The 12,594-nt window shown below is 31.5% G+C and overlaps 1 protein-coding gene across 2 annotated transcripts in view; it reads left to right on the forward strand.

Annotated features, from left to right (window-relative positions):
• Positions 1-12,594, forward strand: part of Mgat4c (MGAT4 family member C) — a 794,840-nt gene that overhangs the window by 87,008 nt on the left and 695,238 nt on the right. For both annotated transcript variants that reach the window (XM_058571319.1, XM_058571318.1), the window contains exon 2: positions 2,423-2,454. The gene's annotated coding sequence lies outside the window, so the exon portion shown is untranslated. The remainder of the gene's footprint in view (positions 1-2,422; positions 2,455-12,594) is intronic.

Here is a 12,594-nt window from a genome sequence, read left to right on the forward strand (position 1 = left end):
AACAACTATTGAAGTTTGTATAGTGTAAATATTCTTTAAAAAGTCATCACTTAAGTAAGACCCAATAAGATACTCTACTCCTGTTCTGGAGAAAGACTCCATGATGGTAGATATGGAGAAGTAATATGTTATAGTTTTTCAGGGATTTTATTATGAGATTAAGCATCTATTCTTCAAATGCAGGTCATCCTATTGAATCCTTTGAACATGATGATTTATAACTAATATATACATATTAGTTTATTATTGATATATATATATATATATATATATATATATTAGTATACTAAGTTACTGATATATACTAATTTACTGATATATATATATATAGATATATATATATATATATACTAATTTACTAATTTACTGTTTGTTTTGGTTTGATTTAATATCCAATAGCTGCTTATAATTCTCATCATCTTATACACACACACACACACACACATCCATAAAAAATAAAAATTCATCAATGTTGGAATAGCTTCACTGTTTCAAAAGCCCGGACTCTTGATTTGAGGAAATGACTTCAAACATTTCTTAGCATCAAGCTCAGTAAATCTACTTTATAATTAATCTGCCAATATCCACTTTTATTTTTTATTGTGTTCAGGAGTAAACCTCTCAAATGTGCTTTCTGCTGAGTAAGTGCTCAGCTTCCTTAGTTATGTAATTTTATTTTTTTAATGATATCATCTATCATTGCAAATTATACCTAACATAAATTCTCCTTAAGGGCTTTTCCCTTGTTTTCTTTTTAAAGTACTTAGTTTTGTTATATTGTAACTATAACAACATATTTAATAATAGACAGGTCTTAATAAGTGCAGAATTATTCTGTTACCAAAGCAACATATAAATTAATTTTATTTTTTATTAAAAGTACATAATCATTAAATAATTAGATATATTTAAACAAATATTGAAAGATATCTAAGATAAAGTACTAAAACAAAAAAGTGAGTTGGTGTATTTTCATAATTGCATAGCAGTATGCGGAGATATATTTGTGTTAGATAATTATTAAAACATGTTGGCATGTACATAGAAAAATATCTGATATCATATCTTGACAGGATAATAGTAAACATTCATTCCTTAATTGTACATATTATTTGTTTTGGTTTGATTTAATATCCAAATTTTTGTATAAGACATGAAGGAAATATGAGGCATATAAACTAACCTATTAATAATGACTAAACTCCAAGACATAAAACTATAGATGGTATTAAATTTCTTACTTTTTGACTATGGTTTTAAAATCTCTGTTCATGATTAAGGATTATTGATATATGTAATACAATATAGAATTTTTTTGATAGACTTATATTCAAAAACTTCATTTATGGCACTTAAAAACATGTCTCATTTCTCATACATTTTTCTTTCTGTTAAAATAAAATTCTATAAACATTTAAGTTTTATTTCCAAAAACTTATCTATCAATAAAATCAGTGAGAATATGGAAAAATCACCAAACTAAATACTGTACTTCACATTTCTAATTTATTGTTTGGCCTTCTTCAGAACTTCAGCAGTTAACTGCATGGGGATTGGCAATTAAGTGATTTTTTTTTTTCCTGGTGGTAATATCACTACTTTTATTTACAGTCACAATTAATAAAAGTGAAAACCAACATACATCTTTTCATATATAACAAGAAAATTATATGCTTTCTATTTATAAGAAATATTTTTAAATCTTAAAAGTTTAAAGAATGCTTTAAGCCAAATTTTACATATTTCATTTTTTTACATTTTAATGATGCATCTTAATCACATCTTAATCACTCTTCCTTATGAACCACGTGGACTTTTAGATTTCATTAATTTATTTTAGAATTCTTGTATCATTGAATGTGCATGCTTTATTTCCTAATTATCCTCTCAATTTGTCTTCTATCAGTCACTTTCTTTGACTTCTGGTTTTCTTTGCCTCCTCAGTCATCTATAGTAATATTTATGATCTCTGATAGTTCACAATAAATCAGAATACACTTTCAGGATCCAAGCCAATCATAATGTTTATATACTTAATCATGATTGTAAATAAAAGTAGTGATATTACCACCAGGAAAAAAAAAATCACTTACTTGCCAATCCCCATGCAGTTAATGGTTGAAGTTCTGAAGAAGGCCAAGCAATACATTAGAACTGTGAAGTACCACATTCATTGGGTGATTTTTCCATGCCCTCACAGATAAGGTCTTCTGTTGATACATAAGCAATGTTTATGTATTCTGAACTTTCTAACTACTTACTACTTCGTACTAAAAAATATACACTGCTTTACTACTGAGGCTAAAGAAGCCAGGTCATCTGACTACCAGCAACCTAATTTTTACATAGCTGCTTATAATTCTCATCCTCTTGTAATTCCAATATGATTTATTAATTCTTTTGACATTTTTCTCCTTGACAGCTTATCAGCTGCTGTTACATCTTCTTGTATGGGTAAGTACTATATACTATTTTAAAACTGTCCATCAAGTATTATATGTTGATAATATTATTTGTTTTAGATACTTAGTTTTCTCTAAGAAGAATTTAAATTTAGCAATTTAAACGTTCAAGATAACTGAGGATAAAGAAAAAGTGTATTTGCAGATATAATTGTAATATGATCTATTTATTGCAGAGTGGGTTAAAATATAATTCACATCACAATTTGTACAGATCATAGTATTTTCCTTCAAATGAGAATATACCTCCGTGTCCTCCATAGTATCTTATGAGTAATCAAATATTTTGATTTAAAAAAATAGCTATAATATTTAGAAATTGATACCTTTTAATCAATTTATTTTTATTTTCATTTTAATTTAAAGGTTTCAATAATGAGTTATAACCACTGATTCACGATGATGTTTAGCACTCTATATATGACTTACATTTTATTTAATTGCTATCAAATTAGATTTGGTGATGTTTACATATTATACATGTTAGACAGAAACAATAACAAAATCACTGGATGGGACTATGTATGTAATAACAAACATACAGAGTAATTATTTATCGAATCTGAGCTGTAAACCAGGTTGTATCTCCAGACATACCACAATGAATAAATGAAAGGATGAGAGAGAAATTATGTGTATTATTAGTTCCCTCTGTCTGGTAATACAAATAAATAATTTTTGTTTAATGTGGACAAATACATTTTTTCATTACACTAAATCCAGATGAAATTCAGGCATATATACTATATTAGGCATTATCATATTGTCCATCATGGATTTATACAGGAATTTCATTCATAAGAGTGATTTATATTTCTGAATTTCTGTTACCTCTATTGCCTGCTTTTTTATTTATTGCCTGTTCATCCCATCTGTATAGATTTATATCTTATGTTAGTAAAAAAAATGTAGGAAATAAAGATTATGTGAATTTGTAAAAATACCTTTTGATCTAATTTGGTACATTTATTTTAAAATTTGTAGACAATGATATAGTTATATCCATGAGATGGTCTCCAATTTCAGCTGCTTCCATATTTGTCGAGTGATAGAATATTTTTCTATTATTAATATTGACTTTTTGAAATGTCCGTCTAAAGCATGTTTTCCAGTGTTGATTGAAGGATTAACCATAATCTTTGGACACTGGACATTTTTCTGTGACTATTTGGAAATGTGATTATTTATTTTCTCAACTATTCAGATGTGTTTTTATATATTTATTCACAGATGTAAAACAAAGGGTTAATTGCTAAACATTTAATGAAAATGTCATCATATTATAATTTAAAATATTGTTTCAATTATGCAAAAAAGCTTGAGAAGACACAATTTTTTTACCATTTTACTTCAAAGTCATAATGTATGGCTAACATTTTAAATAGATGTAGTGACTGCATAAAGTTATACAGAATAAGAAGCGGACATTGGTGATTTCAGTCTCTGTCCAGTTTCTTACAGTCTTTCCTCTGAGTTATTCTAACTCAAAATCATTATCACTTAACACCCAAAATGCTTAAGGCTGGCAGTGTTCTTCCCTGAGAATCAGCAAACTGGAATATATCCAACAGAGAACCAAGTAACAAGAATTCCTTGTTTAAAGAAAGGTAAAACAGGAAAATCTGGTGTACTCTATCTTGTAAGAAGGTAGATTCCTAAGTTCCAATCTCTTATAGTGTATGATAATGTACAGAAGGTAATAGCTCTTTCCATAAGAAACATTTTGACTTTTAAGTCACTAGTTTTCAAGCTATTAATTACTAACAGAGATCCTGTTAAAATTAGGTAGTGTTGACATTTAAGCTTTCAGTAATTTTAACAAATTATTTATGTTAACATTATGAAAATGACATTTTACCAACTGCAATCTCTATTTTTCAAAATTAGCACCTTTTAATTTTCATCTTGTAATGACAAAGATTAATGAACTAGTGTGCTATTCTTGTTACTGAATGTATAGTGAGAAGTTCAGACAATTATTAAGAGTCATTTTTCCCAGGTGCAGTGCTGTATACCTGTAATTCCAGTGGCTCAGGAGGCTGAGGCAGGAGGATCATGAGTTCAAAGCCAGCCTCAGCAAAAATGAAGTCCTAAACAATTCAGTGAGACCCTGTCTCCAAATAAAACACAAAATAGGACTGGGGATGTGGCTCAGTGGTCAAGTGCTCCTGGGTTCAATTCCTAGAATTAAAACAAAGGTCATTTTTAAAATTACAAACATTTTAATCCTATGATTAAAATCTATGTTTCCAAAGCTGTTGCTTAAAATTCCTTAAAATAAGTTCTAGGCCAATAAAAGTAAAGGATCCATAAGAGCTCTGTAAGTAATAAGAAATAATAATAATAATGTATTGGATTATTTATGTTTTAAATTTATCATTAATAAGCAAATTTGATTTCAGAAAAATGCCAGGCATATATAATCCCATCAAAGGACAATTAGTTAAAGATTCACAATTTAAGGAGGGGCAGCAGGACAAAGAAGTGACAAATACTGTCACCTTTTGCTTACTTTGTGAAATGCAAAATTTAAGAGAAGTTTGACTGTTGGGGTGTTTTTTTTTTACGTTAGCTGTTTTGACATATAAATTAATGGCAATGTTAATTTTGAATTATAATAATATTTCCTAATTTAAAATTATATACATATGTGATAAAAAATTTATAAAATAAATTTGTATTTTAGTTTGGATTTTCTCAGAATGTTGTAAACATGGTTGATATAGAAATAGAAAGTAGATATTGTTAACATTGGCTTGGGTAGTTGGCGGTATGGGTTGTGAAGATATTAGTCAAAGGATTCAAAATGTCAGACAGGAAGAATAATTTCAGGAGATTAATTTTACAACAGGATGATTATAGTTAATAGTCTATTGTTTTCTTGAAAAACATTAAAAGAATACATACAAAGTATTATTAGCCCACAAATGATAAGTATGTTGAGTAGTACATATATTAGCTATATCAGGCATTCAACAATGTATATATTTTAAAACATTTTTACAGAAAAATATTATTCAGTTTCATCTGTTCACTTAAAATACTTTTTTAAAAAAAATCAGAAAAAAAGTTAAATTTACAATGCATGAGTACTAAATAGAACATAAATATTGCCTGATATAGGAAAATTTGGCTTTATTCTTTTAATTGTTACCTAAACAAGAAAAAGCATACACATGCATAATTTGCAAACATACAATTTAAGAAAGTCTTTTAGGGATGAACAATTTAATTACATGCTGTTTGCATATTTACCAGTGAACTTTGTTGTATTTACTACATTTTACTTTTATTATAACCTCCATAGAACTAAAATGATTATAAGAATAGTTTGAAAATTGTTATTGAAATCTTTTAAAAGTTTAACTGTTGGTTGGAGAAAATTGTGAGAAAAAAAAAGGAAACTGCCATGATTTGAATTGTGTCCTTTCTAAATTCATATAGAGTCTCCCAGAATCTGAAAATAAGAACTTAACTTAGAAATAATATCTTCACAGAGGTGATCAAATTAACATGGTCTTTGGGGTGGGCTCTAGTCCAATACAACAAATGTCCTTATCCAAAGGGGAAAGTTGAACACACAGACTTAGAGGGAAAACAAGGGAAGCAGATCTGGAGAAGATGGCCATCTATAAGCCAAGAAATACCCAAGGCTACCAAAAATAGGAGACATGCCTGAAATAGATCTTTCCCTTGAACTTTAGAGGAGACACTTGATTTCAGACTTCTGGATCCCCAAATGGTGAGACAATAAATTTCTGTTTTTCTTAGCCAATCAATTATGTTACTTGTTGTAGCATAACTAGATATATTATCACAAGAAACATTTCATGTCTGAGGTAGAGATTTTACTTCCACACCATCCAACTGGATAAACATGTAGAATATTAGACACAAAAAATATTTATTAGTGAATTTTGGAAGAGAAATGATGAAGTTAGCAACATTTGTGAATTATCTGAAAACTCAGAGTAGTAAGAGCCAACTTTTTTAGCCAATTGTTTATAAATTCTGAATAAGCACTGTGTAATGGGCCTATCAGTGTATAAATTAGTTGTGTAGACTTGGAACATGAATTCCACCTCGAATGCTGTACATTTTTCTATATTTTTCTTAAGAAGCAGCAATAATGAGCAGTAGAACACCTGAATTTAGAATACGCTCAGAATATGATAGAGATGCAGTTTTTATATAAATATATAATTAGCCTACTAAAATAACCCAGATCAGTCATGAGTATTAATTAGTGAAGACCAAGTTTTTCTCCCTTCTAACCTTTAAAACCAGAATGACAGATGGATGAATGATTCAGGTCTATAAAATTCGAGTTCATTGCTCCCTTGATCACAGAGATTTGTTTAGGAGTGTGTGAAAGAAACAAATTGGGTCACTGCTTTTGTCCCCGTTTGCTACTCTAGGGGAACGGAGTTAAGCAAAGCTAACATATAAACAGACAGAGGCTCTATTGAATGATTTGAGACCTAGAATCTTTCCATTATCATCAGCCACCATATTTGCTTAAAATGTCTATTATTAGGAATTGATTTTTTTGTTGTTTTTTTAACTTACATTTAAATTTGCTTATGTTTATGGGATACTGGTATATGCATTATAAAATCTTTAAATGGAGTTAAACATATCTGTCTCATCACCCATTTATCATCTTTACGGTGAAAACATTCAAACTCCTCTCTTCTTTTTAAAATATACAGTACATTATTATTTCCAGGCATGCCACTGTGTAGTAGCCTCCATGAACTTCTTATTTTAATTGTAATTAACTACCCTAGATGGAACTGGAAATGATTGTTTTTAGTGAAATAAGCCAACTACAGAAAGACAAGCACCCCATGATCCCACTCATAAGTGGAATAGAAAAAAATTTATCTCACAGGATACATTGGGGGCTGTTTCTTGATGAATCCACTAAAGAATCTATTGACTTGGTGTGATATGATAGTTTGGGACTTCCATGTCATCCTCTGAGGTAGCCCTAATAGTATGCTTGACTGTATCCCAGTGCTACTTTATGACAATCTAGATTTTTCACAAAAATTGTTAGACTAAGGAAGCATTTAGATATATGCTTTCACAGTTTCTGTGTGTATGTGTGTGTGTGTGTGTGTGTGAATGTGCTTGTGCATGCATGCTTATGTATAATTTCTTTAGCAGATAAAATAATTACCAGGTCAAGATCCTTAATATAATTGCAAATTTTCCATCTTTTCTTGAAATCTAAAGAATGGGCCTTAACAACTTTACATGCTTAACTGTTTTCAGGACATTTGCTTTTTTTTTTTTTTTTTTCAGTGTCTTTTAGGATCTTTGGCTGCATGCACAGAGTCCTATCTAGCCTGCAGCAATGCTAGATTTCTATCTCTCAGTTTGCACCCTGCTTGCTTCCTGTTATGCATAGTTAACAGTGCCCTCCCTCCTGCTATCATCCTCATTTCTTTAGTTCTCCAGCTCACTGATGGGAGAAGAGAACCATTCTAAACAATGACTGCAAAGTGCTAAAGTGCTCATTCAGCCATAAGATTCTTCTATTTACTGCCCTTGTTATTTATGTTGATATTTGCTTAATCTAGGATGTAAGAGCTTGAGTTATTGGGTGATTTAGCGACACCATGGAAATAAATATTATCCACAGTTCTTTCTATCATTAAATGACTTGACATTAATAATATCTAGGCTAATGATTCTACTCACATCAAATATCACAATAACATCTTTGGATTTACTCTTTTAAAATATACAGTAGAAGGTGCTATTGAAGCAGAGTGTGTTTTACACCATAAAGAGAATAGACTTAAACCCTTGGCAAACCAGATTGGACCCCCTGGAAGACCTCTTGCAATTTTTGTTTCCTAATATGTTATCAAAAGCCTTGTGATCACTTTAAGACAAAAACACAGTCCTTATGTGTTAAAGGATTGGCTCACACAATATAATGATGAAATTCTAGATGTAATTTCAGGATTTTTCTTTCCCCATCCAGGGATTTTCTATATAAGGCAAAGAGGTGGTTCTTCACTCTGTCCTACCTAGCATTCTGCCATCCATATTGGGTTTGTATTGTGGTTTAGATAGGAGGTATTCTCCAAAAAGCACCTGAGACAATGCAAAAACATTTAAAGGTGAAATGATTAGATTATGAGTTGATTTATCCACCAGTAGGGATTAACTGGTGGTAACTATAATCAGGTAGGACATGAATGAAGGAGGGGGGTAACTGAGGGTCTGCCTTTGGGTTTTTTTATTTTGTCTATAGTGAATGGAACTCTGCTTCCTAATTGCCTTGTCCTGAGCTGCTTTATTCCATCACACCCTTCTGCCATGATATTCTGCCTGTCCTTTGGCTTAGAGCAAAGAAGTCAGCTGTTCATGGACTGAGATCTCTAAAACTGTGAGTGTCAAAAAAACTCTTCCTTCTCTAAAATTGTTTTTGTCAGGTCCTTTGGCCGTAGAAATGAAAAAGGTGACTAAAAAACACTTTATTAGCTGAAGATTTTTCCAGATCTATGATCAAAGTGTTTAAGGGAAGAGAAGAAAGTGAACAAGGAATATTTTAAAGGTGAATTCATATCTGCTGGACCTGATGGACTACTCAGTTCAAACTTTATTTCCTATGAAGGATTTTTGTGACTGTCTCAAGTTACTCTTGGGGGCCCCTTCCTTGGAAAAAATCAGGATCTCTTTTAATTGTTTCTTCCAGTTAAACCTAATATGGTGACATCATACATACCCACAGCCTTGGCTAGACCTTCAGGTCCTGAAAGTCATTCTATTGAACAAGATCCCTTTCTAAATGATTGCAGCCAATGTTCATCCTGCAAGATCCACACACGTTGCACTAGATTCTTTCATTTTCTGTTCATCATCAGGACAGTCTCATTATTTTGTACCTGTCACCTACTGTTTCTGCTTTAGTTTTCTCAAGCACAAGTCAAACACCATTCTACAGTGCCCAAATACCCTCAGTGAACATATATCACTTTTACTTATTGGTTTGTTAAGTTTCTCTTGCTAATTTGGGATTAGTTTCACTCTTCATTTTTGATATGCCTATGAAAATGGGATTACTGGGGAGAGCATAGTGTACAATTCACTGCTCAACTCTATCCAAATAAATTTTCCTTCCATTTTTCTTTCTTTATTTTAAAATCTTTACCAGTTTATGTCTTTGATTTGAGTGAAGAGATTCATTTTAATTCTCTGCTCGAACATCTATAAATGATCCATACATTTTATATTGGTGACTAGGGCAATATTTTTTTCTTAATATGTTGTCACATTAGTTTATATTCTAGAATTGTGTTTCATATTTTAGAATTTTCCTGCACTAACTACTGAGTGCCTCAAGGTCATGAATCATGTACTTTATTCCTTTTATTTTTCTTTATTGACACAAATAAATCATCATTAGCAATTTTGGATCAATGATGGAGTTAGATTTTTAAAAGGGAAAAACACGAGTTGAGAGCTAAATTCTGATGGGGAAAGGTTAAAACATAGGTAGGGTGTAGACATTGATATTAACAGGACCTAATTGGGGTACTTCTTCAAAAGAATTAGAGCTATAGAACACTGTAGTAGTTTTAAAATGTGTCACAAATTATTTGATTCTCCTCTCAGCAGGAAGTCAAGTGTGTGTCCACTCCTGTTGGACCTGGGTGATGTTGTGACTGCTTCAGTGGATACATTGAAGGATAAGTGATATTTCATATTTCTGAAAGTAGATTACAAAAGGCTGCCAAGAAAATCCAGCCCCCAAGAAGATGCCATGTGAGGAGATAACAAAGAAAGAAAATCAGAAAAGAAAATATTAAGTTTTAATTCAAATTTAAAGGAACTGTAAATCAATAAGTCAGGATTTTTTTGAACCTTCCTCACTATCCCCTATTTCCCCAGAAAATGTTTCTCACCCTCAGAATCTCTAAACTTCAAAATATTTTCAAGTTAAGATGTCAATTCCAATCAAGGATCAAATTCAAAATGGACTTTTATTAAGAACCTAAAAATATCTAAAGTCAGGCTCTCTCTGGTAAAAATGCCTTCTGAAGATATTAACTGTATTTCTCATAGATAAGCCTCATTAAATAATAGGGTATCTAAGAACTTTAAGTACTCTTCCAGATTCGTATTATAAGAACCCCAAGGCAGAAAAAAAGCTTTATCCAAAGAAATACACACTGTATGTGTGTATATCCTTTTTTTTTTCCTATTCTATTTCAGGAAGGTTTTATTATAAATGATTTTCAGTTTCGTATTTGTTTTGTTTCCTCAATATCATTAATAAAAATGTATTTTTTACTTTGATTTTTTTTTATTTTTAATTTGTTCTAATTAGTTATACATGACAGTAGAATGCATTTTGGTACATTGTACACAAATGGAGCATAACTTTTCATTCCTCTGGCTGTACACGGTGCTGAGTCACACAAGTAGTGTAATCATACATATATATATATATATAAGGTAACAATACCTGTCTCCTTCTACTGTCCTTCCCATCCCCACAGCCCTTCCCTCCCCTCTGCACAACCCAAAGTTCCTTCATTCTTCTGTACCCTCCCTCCCCCCACCACTATGGATCAGCATCTGCTTATCAGAGAAAACATTTGGCCTTTTTGATGTGGTTAAACCCCACATAATTTTAAACTAATTTTATCAGTAGGACCAAAAACACAGGGACAGTATAAAATTAAGACAAGTTGGATTCTAGAATTTTTCTAGGCAAGATGCTGGCTGAGAACCCTCAGCTGCCCCATCCCCAGGCACTATGTGACTGCTCCTTCTTGAGAGACAGGCCAGATGCATGAATTCAGACTAGCTGAGTCCACTTACCAACTGGAGTCATGAAAAAATTGAGTGATTTATATCTTTTTAGGGTACTGTTTGGAGCTATTACATAGCAGTAGATAATCAGAGAAAGAACTATTGAAATAGTTGTTTTTGCATTATAAAAAAATTGAACAATAGGCTCTTTAGAGTTTATTTTATGGTTATGATCTAGATCAAAGTTTCTAAACAGTGGCCCTGCTTACATTTACTGTCAAATAGTTTTTGTTATGAGGTTGCCCTGCACATTGTTTAGCATCAACCCTAATCAGATGCAACTGCTTATAACCATTCTAAGTATCAGTCAGGATTATCAAAAATGTCTAGAGACACTGCAAAATGACCTCTGGGGGTCAAATTACTACTGATTGAGAACCTCCTGTATTTTAGTGTCACTGCAGTGACCAAAAGACCTGACAAGAATAACTTAGAAGAGGAAAGGTTTACTTTGGCACATAGTTTTAGAGGATCAGTCCATGGTTAGCCAACTCCATATCTCTGTGCCTGAGGTAAGGCAGAATATCCTAGTGGAGGGTCATGGTGGAGCAAAGTGTTTCAGAACATAGTATCAAAAAGCATAAAGAAAGCTCTCTTCACAAGGGCTAAAATAAAAAACTGCAAATGCACCCCCTCTCAGTGACCTACTTCTTCTAGCCTTATTCTGCCTGCCTACAATTACCACCTAATTAGTCCACATCAGTGAATCAATGAACCAATTAGGTTAAGCCTCTCATAACTCAACCATTTCACCTGTAATTTTTTTTTCATTGTCTCATATATGAGCTTCCTGGGGAAACCTTATAGCTAAACCATAACAAACTGTTTAGATAAATTTAAGGAACAAATAGAAGGAAAACAAATCAGAAAAAAATATATAAAAGTTTATAATCTACATAGTCAAAAATTCATATCAAATCTGCTAATAATAAACCAAGAAATAAAGACTATTGAAACAAGCAAATTCCAAAATTAGGTATTGTGTTTACAAAGTTGATAAGAGGTACATGCTACCTTATGTGAACACATAGAACTAGATTTCCATTAAGTTTTAAAGTTATCAAGGCTAACCTAATGTTCAATAAATTTCTGGGTTTATTCCTCTTCATGCTTCACCTGATTTTTTAAAGTTATAATCTATATTTTTCAATAAAAGTACTTTTATCAATTAATGGCTTTCTAAGACATGAGTTTTGTCCCTCAGATAACCCCATAATTTAGCATTTTGGGGTTTTAAAACTACTTATCAAGAAATAATCACTAATTGAGGCTAATTGAGACTAGTGTCATATGG

Source organism: Marmota monax, unplaced genomic scaffold, assembly GCF_021218885.2.
Source record: "Marmota monax isolate L192 unplaced genomic scaffold, Marmota_monax_Labrador192_F-V1.1 WCK01_AAM20220418_F8-fsc00036, whole genome shotgun sequence".
Lineage (NCBI taxonomy): Eukaryota > Metazoa > Chordata > Mammalia > Rodentia > Sciuridae > Marmota > Marmota monax.